The sequence below is a fragment of the Quercus robur genome, chromosome 5, assembly GCF_932294415.1.
Source record: "Quercus robur chromosome 5, dhQueRobu3.1, whole genome shotgun sequence".
Taxonomy (NCBI): Eukaryota; Viridiplantae; Streptophyta; class Magnoliopsida; order Fagales; family Fagaceae; genus Quercus; species Quercus robur.
In genome coordinates this window covers 35,961,701-35,977,826 of record NC_065538.1, presented here as the reverse complement: position 1 = coordinate 35,977,826, position 16,126 = coordinate 35,961,701, and the positions used below count along the sequence as shown (strand labels likewise).

Here is a 16,126-nt window from a genome sequence, read left to right as displayed (position 1 = left end):
ACCCTAGGGTCAAAATTGGTCAAAATTATCCCAAAACAATATTTTTCATGTTTCTACATCAAACTTGAGCTACTTGGTGATTTTGTCAACTTTGACCAAGTTTGACTCGAGGTTGACTCTTGGGGGCACTAGAAACTCTAATTTTTATCTGACCGTCAGAATAGGTTGGGAGTAGCGCCATTGTGAAGATTATCAAATTCCATTTCCAATGACTATTCATGGGTCAAAATTGGAGTTAAAACGGTTGAGATATCCAGAAAATTGTGCATAGCACATCAACACACTTGCCGAGGACATAACTTTTGATTCGACCGTTGGATTTCCAATTTATTTAGTGTTCTGGAAACTAGACATCTAGAGATTTCTAGGGACACTAAGATCAGCTCAATCAGAGTCCTAGAATGCCTTCAAATTCCCATTCAAAACTAAACTTGAAAAAGCCAAAACTGCTGATGTTAGCAGGGGTGGCCACAGCCTTTGTGTGGCCATCGGCGATGGTTGGCGCACATTGTATAGTCACCGGAAGCTGAAGAATCAGAATTCAACTATAAATGCTTCTAAACCCCTCATTTTGAAAAAAAAAAAAAAAAAAAAAAAAAAGAAAAAAAGAAGAAGAAGAAGAAGAAGAAGATTTTGGGCACTTTTCTAGGTAGATTCTCTTTCTCTTCTCTCTAATTTCTTTTCCAAACACCTTTGGTTCTTCTCTTTTCTATACAATCACAAGGTAGTGTTCTTGCACCCAATCTTCCACTCCTTGGTTCCATACCTTGGATTTGAGGTTTAGAGGTGTGGATGTAGCTTTTTAGCTACAATCCACACCCTTTTTTCTTTTCATAAATTTTTCTAGCTTTTCCTTGTTCAATAATATGCTTTATTGCTTTTCCTAGCATGTTCTTACTTCCTAGCATGTCTTTATGGTTTTTCTAGCATGTTTCCTTACTTTTGCCATGATTTATCACTTTGATGTTGTTGGCCTAGCCTTCTTGGGCTAGGATATGTCTAAATTTAATGTTTGTGATTAGATCCACATGCTTTTAGGCTCTTTACAATGTTTTTTCTTAGATCTACATGCCTATGTGTTCTTTACCATGTTTATGCTTAAATCTATGTTTCTTTGGGCCCCGTGTTATGCCTATGCTTAGATCCTTGTGTTTATGTGCTCTGTGCCATGTTTGTGTGATTAGATCTATATGTTGGTTGCTATATTATGAGCTTCTATAGCCTTTTTGTCCCTTGATATCTCTCTTTCTTGTGTTTTGGCCCTTATTGGTGGGGTGTAGATCTAGATCCCGTGGTCTAGACCTACATCCACACACCTAAGCCTATATCAAAGGGTTTGGATCATTTTCCTATATGCATGTGTATGTTTGCTTGCTTCTATACTTTATGTCTATGTATGCCTCTTTAGATCTAGGCCTTGCCATGCTTTGTGCCCCCCGTGGGTTTGTTCTTGTGTGGTTGCATCCATCCCGCTCGTGGCTTATTGGGGTGTGAGCACTAGTGAGATGCATCCCTGTGATGCCGGTTTGCTCGATGCATACCCTTTCTCTGCCCCATACGATTTTGCTTGCCATGCTTGCCCCATACGGATTGCTAGATGCATACCCTTTCTCTGCCCCATACGATGTTGCTCGATGCTGGTTTACATGCTCTCCTTATCTCCTTTGTTTCTTTCTTTGCTTGTTTGCTGGCTTGTTTTCTTGTTTGTTACATGTACAAGCATGGAGTAAGGGCACGACCTCCTAGGCACGAGCAAAAAGGGCAAAGATGAAAGCAAGAAGACGCAAGCCCAAAAAGGGCAATGATCAGTAGATTAGGGGGCCTAGCCCTTCCATAGTGGTTTTCTCTTTCTCCCTCTCTTTAAGCCTCGTTTCTAGAGCATATAATATGGTTCCCCCACTCCTTGTACCCTTTATCTTTCCTACTCCATGCTTGGGCTACGTTCCCTAGGTATGGCAATGTCTGTTTTACATTTCCTGTACCTTGCTGGGTCATGCCCTTGGAATGTTGGCAATGTTTGATTTACTTTCCTACTCTGTGTGATAGCATTGTGCATTATGTATGTATGTATGTGTATATATATATATACATATATATATATATATATATATGCTTGTGCGTGTGTGGGTGATTGTGCACTTTGTATGATGGACTCTCATGGTGTGAGTGACCCTCTTTGGCCATGAGTACTCTTGACCTTGTGGCATGAGTATAAGGTCAAGGCAATTGTTATAGGTGCATATTCATGTCATACTGTGTGCATAGTCATCGTGGTGTGATTGTCCTGATCCATGTCAATAAGTGACATCGGTTTCCTTGTGTATGTGCCACGTATCAACGTGTTTAAATGCTTTGAGGGGCTCTGGCTCATCCTAGCAAAAGCACGTTAGCACGCGCCATCTACACAGGCACAAAACCTTGGCGGTGCGCCATAGTGCAACAAATGTGAAACTTTGCTAGATTTTCATCGTGAAAATGGGGCATTCCCATTGCCTTATTCTCACGTCGAAAGCTTGATGAGAATAATGTTTTGTGTACTATGACGCATCGAGGCGAAACGCTGCCGGATTTCTGCAATGAAAATAAGGCTAAATGCTGTCGGATTTTCACCATGGAAATTTGGCAATGATTCCAAACGCACTTGGAAAGCATCGATCGAGACCACACCCATTCTGAAACCAAACCTCAAAGCCCAATATGTTTAAAGCCCCAAAAGCTAATGCCAATAGCTTGTATTTAATTGCCAATGTCCAAAAATTAAGGTTCTACCAAAACAAAGGACTGTCCTTGGATAGGCGTTGTGGTGTACCTAACACCTTCCCTATACGTAACCAGACTTTTGAACTCAAGAATCAAGATTTTTTACCCATCCATATTAGATTAGGATAAACAACATTTTTCTTAGCCTAGGATCAGTAATAAAATCAAATAGAGACAGGTGAGCAATCACACCTTAGAAAAACCAAATGATTGGTGGCAACTTCACTTACCCTTGGTAATTTTCATAAAATCAACTCATATTCTAGTCACACACTAGAGGTACAACACACCTCCATATCCACATATCATTTTCTTGCACTGAGATAGAGAGAAGGCGCGCGAGTGTCGCCGTGATGGGTGGTCAAGTAGCCATAAGGTGTTGATAGACTAGCAACTCCAATGGGGACACTTAGAGAGTTTAGCCTTTAGAGCTTTTGATAAGACCCTAATCTTTGGACATTGGCTTTCAAAAATATTGAAATTGGCATTAGCCTCCGGGGCTTTCCTTTTTGAAAATTGCTATTACTATATCCTTGTAAACTACTTTCAAATCTCAAAAATATTTTCCAAATTTTTTTTCAAATGGTTTTCCAAAAATCAGCTTTAAGGTATTTTCGTATGTGTGAAGCTTTTTTGCTTTCCTAAAGCATGCTTTACAACTTTCCTTCACATTTGCGAAACTAGGGTAGTAGATTTAATTTCTCCTGCACCTTTATCTATTCATATATCTGTTGTGCTTGGAAAGCCTTTCCCCTTTCATTTCAAAATGCATGACATCACCCTTCATATTGGGTCAAACTCGTACTCAGCGTTGAAGGCGAATGCCAAAGTCAAACCCGTGAGGACTAGGAAGAGCCAAATCTGAGTGAACATCCCAGCTTAAGGCAGGATATCCTTCATAGGATTGTTTTCAAAATAAGTCAAAGGGAAAGTGTCTAGTTTCTGTTTGCAAGTTTGCCCTTTTTGCTTGCATCAAAGAGTTGTGCTCTTCTCCAGGTTCTATCCATCCTATTTACACAACATCTGTGATTAAACCCATAGGAAAAAGCAACCCCATTGCTTGCACATTAGATCATACCTAATCCCTAAGGTTTTCCAGTCCTACAAGGGCATGTATGCATACACTAATGGCTTTGTAATGTAAATGTGTACAGATAAAATTTGTGGTAAGTAGCCGAAACTCCACACCAAGGAAGACATTGCTAAGAGTTCAAGATCTTCTCTAAGAAGGCAAGATGATTCAGAATGAAGCTCTTCATTGTAAATTGAATTTCCTTGTATTGTAAGAGGCCCATTGTTGAAGCCATTGTCTATAGCCCATGTTATGGGGGCATTGTAAAAAGTCAAAACTTTGTAAAAGCATTGCTTTTCCATGTAATCAAAAGAGGAGGGATTGTCCCACAATTTCAAGCATGATATAAAAGTTCCAGTTACTTGCTAAGCTTGTGCATTAATTCTGCATCAGTATAGAAACTCACCATGATAAATACCCGATCAAGGGTCCAAGCCAATATTTCGAGAATGATAGGTGCATTTCAAATAAGCAAAAACCAAAACTAACTTTGTGTTCGTTTTGTGTTTCCACATTGTCAAATTTTCAAATGTACCCCATTTCTTTCTCATCCGATTCTTTTCCTTTCCAAGATTATAAAGAGAAAATATTGCTCAAAGGAAATAGTCCAAGTTACCATCACGTCGTGATCTCATTATCACTAGGTCTTGTGCTAGAGAGATGTCAACTAGTAATCCTTCAGCTTCTGAAGTAAATGTTACTGAGTTCATACAGATGAAAGAGTAGATGGCATAAATGATGCGTATGATGCAATAGCTAGTTGTAGGAGGGAACCGAGATTCATCTGGTCCCACTCTAGGGAACTCTACCCCCTATTTTGAAAATGAGGCCCAACCACCACCAGATCTAAATCAAGGCTAAACCATGCCACTATTCACCCCATAAAGGGATAACCAGGAAGTAGATCCTCCTAAGTATAAGACCTCAGAGTTTGGTTATGGTCAGGTGATAAGTGTAATTTTTACATGATTTTTATTATCCTCTTATTTATTAAAATTGCTAGTTTTCCTTTATTTCTTTTGATTTGATTTGATTTTTATTTATATTTATCTATTCATTTTTGCTTTGAAGGAATGAGAAGATTTCAGATTAATCTACAAGGGCTTTACATGCAAAGTGGGGCTAGGCCAATTGAATCAAGTCAACTTTCATCCAGCCAGACATGAATTTAAGAGAAGACTAACCCAATTAAATTTAAGTCCAACCGGAGCAAGGAATCAAAGGAAATTTGCACCAAATCCAAGTCTAATTCGGATTAGGATTCCAGCCTGCACATCAGTTAGTATTTCAGCATAACTTTGGGCTCAGATGTCCAATCGAGATGATTCAAGTTGGGCTGGAAAGTTAATTTAAAGGGATACAACTTTGTAGTTTACCAAAAGCCCTAATTCTGAAGTTAAATGGGCCAAAATAGTCGGTTAAGTGAAGCCTAAAAATCTGGGATTTTCTCCAAATGGGAATTCACCTTGTAATAGGATTCCTTTACCTATTTAAAGGCTCTTTAGGGAAAAAATTGAGTGTGCCGCATTTATATAATTTTCTTTGGAGTCTTTTTGAGGACAAAGGGGCACCGCTTTATGTTGATCAACCAATTCCCATGAAACACATAAGTTTTATTTGTTTTCTTTTCAATTTTATTATGAACTAAATTTTATTTTCTAAAGCATTGATGTAGTCTAGCAATGAACACACAATTTATATTCTGAGTTATTTTATTTTTAATATTTCCATGATTGAGTGTTTAATTCTTATTCTTAATGCTTAATATTTCTTTTTACGAATTATTGATTGATCAATTGAATGACAATGAGACCGAGAGGTGATTTGTTATTTTAGTTCTAGAATTAAACACCATTAGTTAAGCGAAAGTAGAGATGCTTTACCGCGATTAGTGTGATTTTTCAGAAAATTCAAAGTACGTAATGAGTCTCCAATTAATTAAATTCACATAGAGATATGGAATTGTTATTTGAAGATATTTTTGATATTATTCGAGAGAAGATATTGAATACTTAAGGAATTTTTAATCATCAACGGGAGATTATTAGAATTTAATAATTAGGAAAAATAAATTGTGTGGGATTTGTTAGGTGAAATCAACTACTCTAGATCCATTCTTATCATATTTTTTTTACACTGTTAGATTTTTACGCTTTGTTAATTCTTTTTATTCGTAGATTTACTTTTATTAAATAGTTTAATTTAATTCAGATAGTAGAACATTCCATTTATTTTCGATTTTCCGAATAGTAATTAATTTAGTGAATTTCGGTATTCAATAACATAGTTAATCCCTGTGGGTTTGACGTTCGTTTTCTAAAAACACTTTACTACTTGTTACGATTTTGTGCACTTGCAGATTATTTTTCGCGAGCATCAGGTCAAAAGTCAAATGGAAACCCTAATTGAGAAAGTCCATATCATAGAGGGCTCCGGTGCCAGAGGAAGTGTCGATCTAGATAGCATGACCAATTTCCCTCAGGTCATTATGCCTCTCAAGTTAAAGGCACCTGAGTTTGCCAAGTATGATGGCACTGGAGACCCCTGCACCCATCTGCGCATGTTTTGTAAGAAGATGGCACCCTATGGAGACAATCAACCTTTGCTTTACTAGATTTTCCCTGATAGCTTGACTGGCCTTACAGCCATATGGTATGTGAGATTGGAAAAGACCTCCAGTTGGAGAGAGATGGCCAATGCATTCTTGGAGTATTACTAGTTCAACATTGAGATAGTTCCTGACAGCATAGTTCTTCAAAGGACAGAAGAAAAGAGTGGGGAATCTTTCCCTGAGTATGCCTAAAGGTGGCGTGAGCTAGCTACCCAAGTGCTTCCTCCCATGATGGAAGACTAAATGATCAAGTGGTTCATTGATAACCTTAAGCCTCCTCACTACGAGAAGATGATCAGTGCCCAAGTCACTCACTTCGCAAGCTTGATTCCTATCAGGGAGTGCATTGATGAGGGTATTAGGAGCAAGAAAATAGTCGAACCTAAAGCCCTTAATTCTATGATAGAAAAACATGTGAAAAAGGAAATTGGCCGCAAAGGGAAGGAAGTCGATGTCCATATGATTGACAAAACGCTTGAAGGGCCAAGGGGTGTTACTTTTGCTTATACAACCCCAAATGCCCGGCCTTATCAGCAATAGGTTCAGCTAGCCTAGGCGCCTTACCGAGCATTCAATCAGAGGGGAAGGCCCAATCAACCTTAATATCCCAAGGCAGAACCATAGAAATTCTCTCTGTTACCTATGCCCATGGTAGCGCTTTATGCTTATTTGTTGGAGAAGAAGCTACTGACTCCAGTACTTGTGAAGCCCAGAAACAATCCACCTCTGCCCAGTTTCGATACATCATAGAAATGTGAGCACCATTTCGGGGCCAAAGGGCATACCTTGGAAGAGTGTGTGTAGTTGAGATACCAAATCCAAGATTTCATTAACAACGAGCTAATATAGTTCGACAACACGGCAGGGCTGAATGTCATCACTAATCCCTTGCCTCCTCATTTGGAAGGGAACGTGAATGCTATCTCTATTGTGGAGGAAAGGACCCCAGGTTTCTCATCCCCCTTATTCCCTTAGAAAGCCATGCTACGGGCTTTAGCCCAAGAAAGTCACATTGTTCTGGAGTACATAGGAGCCCTAGGCTTCGACTAGGAAGTCTGCTCATTCTGTCACAATGTGGACCAACATGCCCTATTCGATGTAGAGTGCTCAGGGCACAAGTTCAGAGCCTAGCTGACTGAGGTATCATTTAGATTGAAAGAGAGGTCGTGTGAAGGATCGATTGCATGGTAGCCAACCTATGCTTTCCGAGTACCCAAGCTGGAACTAGCCATAGCACTATGACCATAGGATCAAGGAAAGACTAGGATGAATACTTGCAAGAGCGCCTCTGTAAGGTTACTCCAGGGATGAGGACGCTAGCTTCTCCAACTTCGGTCATTATCAAAGAGATCATAGAATCACTTGTGGATTTAGGAGCTCCAGCTCCAAAGAAAGCACAAGCCATACTAGCCACGGAAGGTGTAAGGTTGAATTTAATCAACCATTTTATTGGCTTTATTCCATGCCAAATTTGCTTGTATTTCAGCATTTAGTAACCCTGTATTTAGGTGGGCTTGTTGTAAGGGTAGTGAGTGAGATAGAGTGAAGTTTGCTCAAGAGTGTGCAAAAAAACAGAGACTCGCGGCTTGTTCTCGCAGGTGGCTCGCGGCTTCAAGCCGCCAGACGCAGCACACGTGCCAAGGATGCCAGAAGGTGAACAGTCATGCTAGCTGGAGCACTACAGGACAAAACAGGACAACTAGCCATACGGTTATCTCGCGACTGGATCTCGCGACTCAGTCAAGTCGCGAGGTCAAGCCGCGAGCCACCCCTGTTTTGTAAATCCTGACGTTTCACATTCCTCTCTTACTTCAGTATAAATACCTCTTTTACCCACAAATGAAAGAGAGCTTCCAGAGAGAATTTTGAGAGAGAAACCCTAAAGAAAAACAAGATTGATTCACCCACAATCTATACATTAGAGTCTCTTCAAATTCCTCAACTCTCTTCCTCTCCATTGTCAAATCCTTGAGAGACATTTTACCAAACCTTGTTCTCACCATAGTCATCACTGTGAGAGGGCTGTTTGGATTTCTGGGAAGCAGTTAGGAAGGAACCAATCTACATTGGTTGATGCTACGGTCTAGTAGCGGAATCCGAGAAGCTAGAAAAGAAAAAGGTTCGGCGCAACCTCGTTGGAGCAAGAAGCTTAGAGGGCTTAGGTGCACTGGGTAGATTAGGCTTAGAGGGTCTATTGCTGTCCATGTATCCCAACTATATTTTCTAGTGGATTGTTTACCGCTTGGAGGGCGGCGGAGAGGTTTTACGCCGAAGGCTTCGGTTTCCTCTTCGATAACACATCGCGTGTTGTCTTTGTGTTTGCATCTTCCTTCCTTTTATCTTTGCCTTTTTATTTGCTGTGGGTTGTGATTTTAATTTGGCTTAGATAGCTTTTCAATTCCATATTATAGCTTATGTTAATTTTCCGCACACTAGTTGTGTGACATAATGCTTGAATTGGCTAAGTTGTAATTTGGGGGTCTAAACGTTCAAGGGTGTTTATACACATATTTGAACTTTCAGAAGGTTCCACTCCTTTGGTCTTGGCATTTCCTGTAGTCGCAGAGCCATCCCCAGGATTTATCTAGAAGGGAACCCCTGTTGTCCCCACCATTCGAGGTTTTGATCCTCTAATTCTGCCAATGTTTATCTCAAGAATCTCTAGGATACCTGGCCCGAAGGCCTTAGATGCACCTTTACCTAGTCCAGTCATTATTAGTTTGAAGATGTTCTCCCTAGCGCCTAATATGCAAACTCAAGAAGGCGTGGTCATCCATTTGCTAAAGCCCTTCCCTTATAAAGATAGCCATCGTGTCTAATTGAAGTACGATGTGACTTTGATATCCACCTAAACTTTGATAGGCCAAAAACGTATTGACCCCTTGTGATAAATTAACTAATTAATTTAGCCAAGTGAATTAATTAAGTTAATTAACATGCAAATGCGTGGTAGCACAAACAAATCACCAATAAACTAAGTATGCAGCGGAAAATAAATTTGACATGGTGATTTGTTTATGAATGGGGAAAACCAACACGGCAAAAACCCCACCAGGTGATTTTTAAGTCATCACTCCCGAAATTCCACTATTATCACAACAAGCGATTACAAGTAAAGGAATCTCAGTACCTTATACCAACCTACAGTTGAACCCTTACCCCAATACCCAATTGGACTTGTTCTATGGTGACAATTTCTCCTTTTGATGCATAGCTCCTAAGTACGTGGCTAACCAATTGCACGGATCCTAGTACGCAACTTCAATCACCAACTAGAGAAGGTTGTTGGATGCAAAGTTCTTCAGTTCATCCACACGATGAAGATCAAGAAGATGCTTGGTCACAAAACCCTATGGTACACAAACACAGCAACTTCTTCAGAAGAGATGAACTAGGGCAAAACTTTGTCTCTGGTCACAATTTGCTTGAACAGACTTTTCTCAAAGTTTGTGCAACTTGTGAACTCTTTGACGGCCTTTAAAATAATCCTTTTATATGTCTAGGGTTAGGAGAAAAGAAGTCCCAAAGACACATTCATGGATTCCAAGAAAACAGATCAGAATTTCTATTTCTTTTTTAAACCTCGATAGATAGGAGGTGTCGAGCACACGGGCTGAATAGCTTCTTAAACCTCAACACATGCTAGCTGTCGAGCTTTAATGAACTTGCACTTCTCAGCTTGTTTCTTGGACGGACTTGATGACTTCAACACTTGATCTTGAAACACAGCTTCTTGAAGTATTAAAAACACCTAGATCTACCCAATTACAAGCAAAGTGCATTTTTTCAAAGGATTAGCCAATTACATAAAATAGTGAAATATGTTCCTAAAAAGTGAATCACATATGTCCTAACAATCTTCCCCTTAGGCAATCCGTGACAAAACCACAACAAACAAATGAACATATGAGAGAAGTCATAAATCACTTAACTCATATTCACTTGTTGAATAAAATAAAATCTATTCAAACACAAACTCTTGAGAAACTTTGCAAGAGAGAGTTTATGGCAAGTAGACTTTAACAACCTGTATTTCTGAAACACTTTAAACAAAACTCATCAAGGCATCTTTGTGTGAAACAGAAATAATAGATTACATACAAGTACTAAGAAGCATGTGCATAAAGAGAGAAAAGAAACAACACATGTAAGGGGTATGTGAAAGAAACATACATCCTCATATATAAAGAAAATAAGTACAATGTATGTCAATAATGGTCACAAGACCCAAAGTACAAGAACAATGTATCTATAAAAGAAAGAAAAGAAAAGATACATAAAATCCTCACTACATCCCTCAAGATATCAACACTAGCCCTAACAAAAATGTCCTATACTAACTCTCCTCCTAAGTATGACTACTCTCATATACCAAAACTATTCCCCATTTTTGGCACGAGTGACAAAGGGTAAAGTGTCAAGTAGACATCTCATCGGTAGAGCTAGCATCTCCATCATCATCATCAGAAGCATCGTCGTCATCACCATCATCCTCATCCTCATCCTCAAAATCAGAATCAGAAGCCACTGGAGGAGGTAGAGGAGAAGCCTCAGGAGCAAAACTGCCCATGATCGCCTGATGTCTAGCAATGTGGCCAACACGGATGTTTACTTGATACAACTCTGTAGAGAGTGTATCTAGGCGAGCATCCATGCGCTGAAACTACGCCATGAGGTCTCCTAGTGACACATCGCTCGTGGAAGAGGAGGGAGCAGATGTGGATCGAGTAGATCAAGATGAAGCCGGATGGGTGGGAGCTGCTGAATCCGTTTGTCACAACCTGAATTGCGCCTCTCTATGTTTAACGGTAGCATAGTCTATGGCATAAATATAAGCGAAGTGGTCAGACACAGGAAAAGGGACAGAAAAATGGCGTAATATCCTCGTGATAGCGGAAGGAAAGATGAGCTTATCATGGGACACCGAATCTAGATGAACATCTATAATAGAAAGAATAAAATGAGAAGGGAAATCAATAGTAAGATGCCCAAGAAGGGACAACAAAAACTGAGCACGAGGCTCTGTAATGGAGTTATAATGAGAGAGAGGATAGAGTACAAAGGTCATCACCATGTTCAAAAACCGAAGGCCTTTTGCAAAGCCTGAACAGTAAGTGAACTGACGCTCACCCCATTCGGAAGGACGCTCACAAAAAGTGGATTTGAGCTCATCCTTGGACACAGTCCGCAGACGTTCACAACTAGGGTAGTCAGGGAACTCTACCCTAGGAACCCGAAGCACATCCGCAATAAGCTGCAGTGTGACAGGAATGCGCATACCTTGAACGCGAGTGAAGAAAAGAGGTACTAAACGATCAATCCCATGCATGTTGGAGTAAAACTCTTGGATAAGCATGAGAGAACAAGTGACCGAGACGTCATATAGTGACTCCCATCCTCGACTGTGAATGACATCGGGAAGGTCGGTGTCGGCGAAGTTCGCCAGAATGACTTGGTGTTTCGAATGAATGCCGCGTCTAAAAAAGTTCTCTGAGAATGCCTTGTAGGCATCATCATCACGGAAGCAAAGAGAGATAGGAGCAGAATTAGAAGAAGAAGATGTCCCAGAACGAAGAGGGTTTCGAGCCAAAGTAGACTTAACGTTTTGGTGCCATAGACACTACTAACGTAAACAGAAAGAGAGAGGGGAGAAAAAGAGACAATAAAAAAAGCTCCAAAACAATTCAAATATAACAAGTATATTGAAATGGAGTACGTATGCATGGGAAATGCATGAACATGTGACATGCAAAGTAAATTGCATCATGGGCTCAGCCCAATCCAATCCTACCAGCACACAATCAATTGCACAGATCTAAAATGCATGATAATACTGTTATTATGTTAATGTGATGCAATGCATGAGATTTTAAACTCATTTAAGCAAAACCCATCCCAAAATTTCAACAAACACTCATCAATTTTGAAAAACCCAAAATTTTTCAAAATCCCCAAAACCTAGGTTTCAAAACATGAAATGCATGAAGAATGAGAGATTAGAAGCATACCAAGTGAAGAAACTCTTGAAAAAGCTTGAAGAAACCTTAAGGAGAAGATTGGGAGTGAGATGAGAGTGTTTGGGAGATAAAGAAATAGAGCTTTCGAGAGAAATGAGGTTCAGATCGCATGAGGAAGAATATATAGAACCTCAGTAAAGCTCAACAGATAAAGGTGTCGAGAGGTGTCGAGCAAGGTGTTGAGCCAAGTGTTGAGGATTTGGCCGTCGACAGATATAGGTGTCGAGGTACAAAAACATTAGACACAAGAGATGAGGCTTGATCGATCCATCAGGTGTCAAGAAGCTATCGAAGGGACAGGAACTTTCTCGATCGATCCACCAAGTGTCGAGGAGGTGTCGAGATTGCGATAAGAAAATGTTTGGAAGCTCGACAGATAGCCAGGTGTCAAGAAGGTGTCGAGGAGGTGTCGAGCTAGCTTTTAAAAACAGTTTTTCGAGAGGAGAAAAGCATAGACATAAATGCAATCAATCATGAGACTCAATCAATGATCCAAACACCATATTAACCTCTCAAAATCATCTCTCAATAGCAATTTTAAGCACATGGATCCCACACACACACACACACACTAAACAAGTCTAACCAATTTTATATTTAAAAAATAAGTCAAGACAGTTTAGTGAGCATACATTAACATATGTAAAACCTTGTGATGGCCAAATCACATTGTACCTACACATGTATCAAGAGTAGCAAAGCATACTGCATGTTGTGTGTAAAAAATATTACAAGATTGCATAAGTGTATACATGTTATGACGATTTAAGATATGAGAAAATCACTTTAACTCACACACAATCATAACTATTTGATGGAGACTATCACCTTTGAGGTACATCCTATAACTCCCACATTTCTTAGAATACACGCTTGCAATCATATTTAAATGCATTTTGATCTTTTTGTTTTTTATTTTTCTTTGCATATTTTTCTTTTTAAGCAAATCATGAATGGGCATATAAGAGATAGAAAAGAAATACCCAATTATGTTAAGCTTTTGACATTCCAATTTTGCTATGCCAAAGCACACAAATGTCATTGACATTGCACTTTTGCTATGCCAAAGCATACATATGTCATTTCATGATTGGCGGGTAACAGTGGTGAGATGGTTATTTATGCCATTCTCTTAGAATTTTCTAGTCATTCCCGTCAAAAAGAGTGATACGAGTGTTAAGTACAAGATATTACTTAATCTTACTCATCACAAACAAGAGTGTAACACCCGCCTCACTTAAATTTAATTTTATTGCTTCTAAAGTGAAATTGATGAATTATTTAATTTATTGTGAAGGTGATATTATTTTATATTATGATACCTACAAAGAAAATAAATAAAAGATGTAACATGAGAGTTATTTTGTGGATTATTCATATTAAACTTTTAGTCTCCTTATCAGTTAAGGACAAGGATAAGAGACTAAAACCTAATTGGATTAGGAGTTTAAGTGTTTTTGGAATTCTTTAGAGTTCTGGCCCATCTAAACAACCTTAATATGAGTTTAGTGGGAATTGAAGTCTTGGGAGGCTTATTTAAGCTTTTAGTGGGTTTTATATTTGAGCCCAAGTGAAAATAATTTTAACGTGTTAGTAGGTTAGGGTTTCCTGCTGAAAGATAGAGAGAGAGAGAGAGAGAGACGGTAAAGTTACAAGAAACAAATCCTGCATCCGTATGGTCGTGTGGTCAGGTATACCTCTCTCTCAAACCCTCATGGAAATAACCTAGTTGCTAGAGTTTACGCATGGTAGTGGGGCTGGACTTTTGAATCTTGTAATCTATATTGTGGTCAAGTTCTAAACTTTTATCAATGCATGCTTCAGGTCACTAAGTCCTACGGGTAGGAATTAATTGGTGAATCTACTGTGTTCTTGCTATGGCTTACGGGTAGGATAGATCTTTGAATATTATATATATATATATGTTAGATAAACTTTCTAACACTCAGTACATACTATAGCTTCTATGTCCTACGGGTAGAATTTTCTATGGATGATATATATCATTTTGGGTTAATATGATCTACAAGCATGTGATCATTTGGAAGCCAACTTGTACTGGGAGAATTTAATAATATAAGAGATTTACTTTTCGGCTCATTAGAATTGTTTACTAGGTATTGATTTTGGAGTACTTGATAAATCAATTGAGTACTAGATTAGCTATAGTTTCAGAATAAGTAGTGAGATACGAATTTTAAGAGTGAAACTTATATTTTTGTTGCTGCCTTAGTGTATCCTTTCTTATTGAGTCGTCTTGTGTTTATTTAGGTTCTAATTGATATTGTTTCAGACCGTTGAGGTGAAGCTTGGTTTAACAACTAGAGGTAAGTGGACTTCAGAACATGACGTCTCTCAGGACGTTTATATCTACATATATTTATGGTAAAAATATATTTATATATACATAATTGCAAAAGTGAAGTTTCCAAAAACTTATACTATTATCAATGCTTTGTATACATACCTGAACTTTATTATTTCTTAAGTGTTACCTTGAAATTGTATGTGTTAAGAATGACTCAAAACTATATTTTTGAGAAAGTATTTGTTATAAGATATATGATTGCTATTGACAATATTGTAATAAAATAAGAATGTTTTCAAATAGTCAGCTAGACAATCTGCAACCTTTGCCAACACAGGGTTAAGTGTTGGTCTTCGGCCGATGTAGTGTTATTGTGGTGTGGTGTAGTGTTATCGTTTGCTCTTTGGAGCCAGTGTTGCCTCTTTGAGGTTAGTGTTATTGTTCCCTATGGGAATCACCCACCGAGTGTTTAGCAGCTTATGTCTTTGTCTGGCTAATGTTTAATGTTTTCCACATCAAACTATTGTTTTATTGTTATTGGCTGTTACAAGTGGAAAATTTTTTTATTACTATATTAAATTGTTTCTACCTATCTAGTGTATTTTGGCCAATTAAAGTGGTTACTATTTTATTTATTGATTACAATATTATGTTAAATGTTTTGTAAAGACTATATTTTGTTAATGATACTAATGTTTTGTTTTGAAAGACATCCTCATGTTATGTAGTCTCTTATTGGGCTTCTAGCTCACCCCCCTTTCTCCACCTTTCAGATTAGAGCAGTGGAATATCTTTTGGTGGTAGATCATTGGAGACATAGATTGAAGACTTCTTTTGGAGCTATGTTAGTTGAGGGATTGTTTTAGTATATTTTCTTAGGATAGTAATTTTGGCATTTGTGGAACTCTTTGAGATTGTATTTGGAGACTTTATTGTTAAAGTTTTTGTTTTATGGATTTCATAGGAAAGATTTTGATTATTTGAAGTTTATTTGTGGATATTTAATTACGCTCTGTTCCATTATATTATTGTTGAGTATTTCTAAGACAAGTTGTGCATCTAAATCCTTGGTATGGGTTTGGGGTGTTACAAAGAGCCACAAAGCTCACTTGCTTAGTTATGCATAAAGATGCTCATCTAAGCTACAAAAGATACAAAGTTTAGAAAACTTTGTTTCAATGGCCATCCAAGGTACACAAGTACCAATGTACACAAATACACTGTTTTTGTATTTTTATGATTTTTAAATTTTTTTTATATGAAAAAAAAAAAAAACAAAGCAAAATTGGCAAAAAAAAAAAATGTTAAACAAAGCAAAGCATAAAAACTAGACTGACTCAAAACAAAAACTCAAAGAG

At 38.4% G+C, this 16,126-nt stretch overlaps 1 long non-coding RNA gene across 2 annotated transcripts; it reads left to right on the top strand.

Annotated features, from left to right (window-relative positions):
• Nucleotides 1–13,945: 13,945 nt before the first annotated feature.
• On the top strand, nucleotides 13,946–15,796 carry LOC126729075 (uncharacterized). Of its 2 annotated transcripts, XR_007656485.1 has the most exons (3): nucleotides 13,946–14,151; nucleotides 14,732–14,787; nucleotides 15,542–15,796. It is a non-coding gene; the product is annotated as an uncharacterized LOC126729075 (long non-coding RNA). The 2 variants fall into 2 exon arrangements; XR_007656484.1 differs by lacking the exon at nucleotides 13,946–14,151 and having other exon boundaries at nucleotides 14,612–14,787.
• The last annotated feature ends 330 nt before the right edge of the window (nucleotides 15,797–16,126 follow it).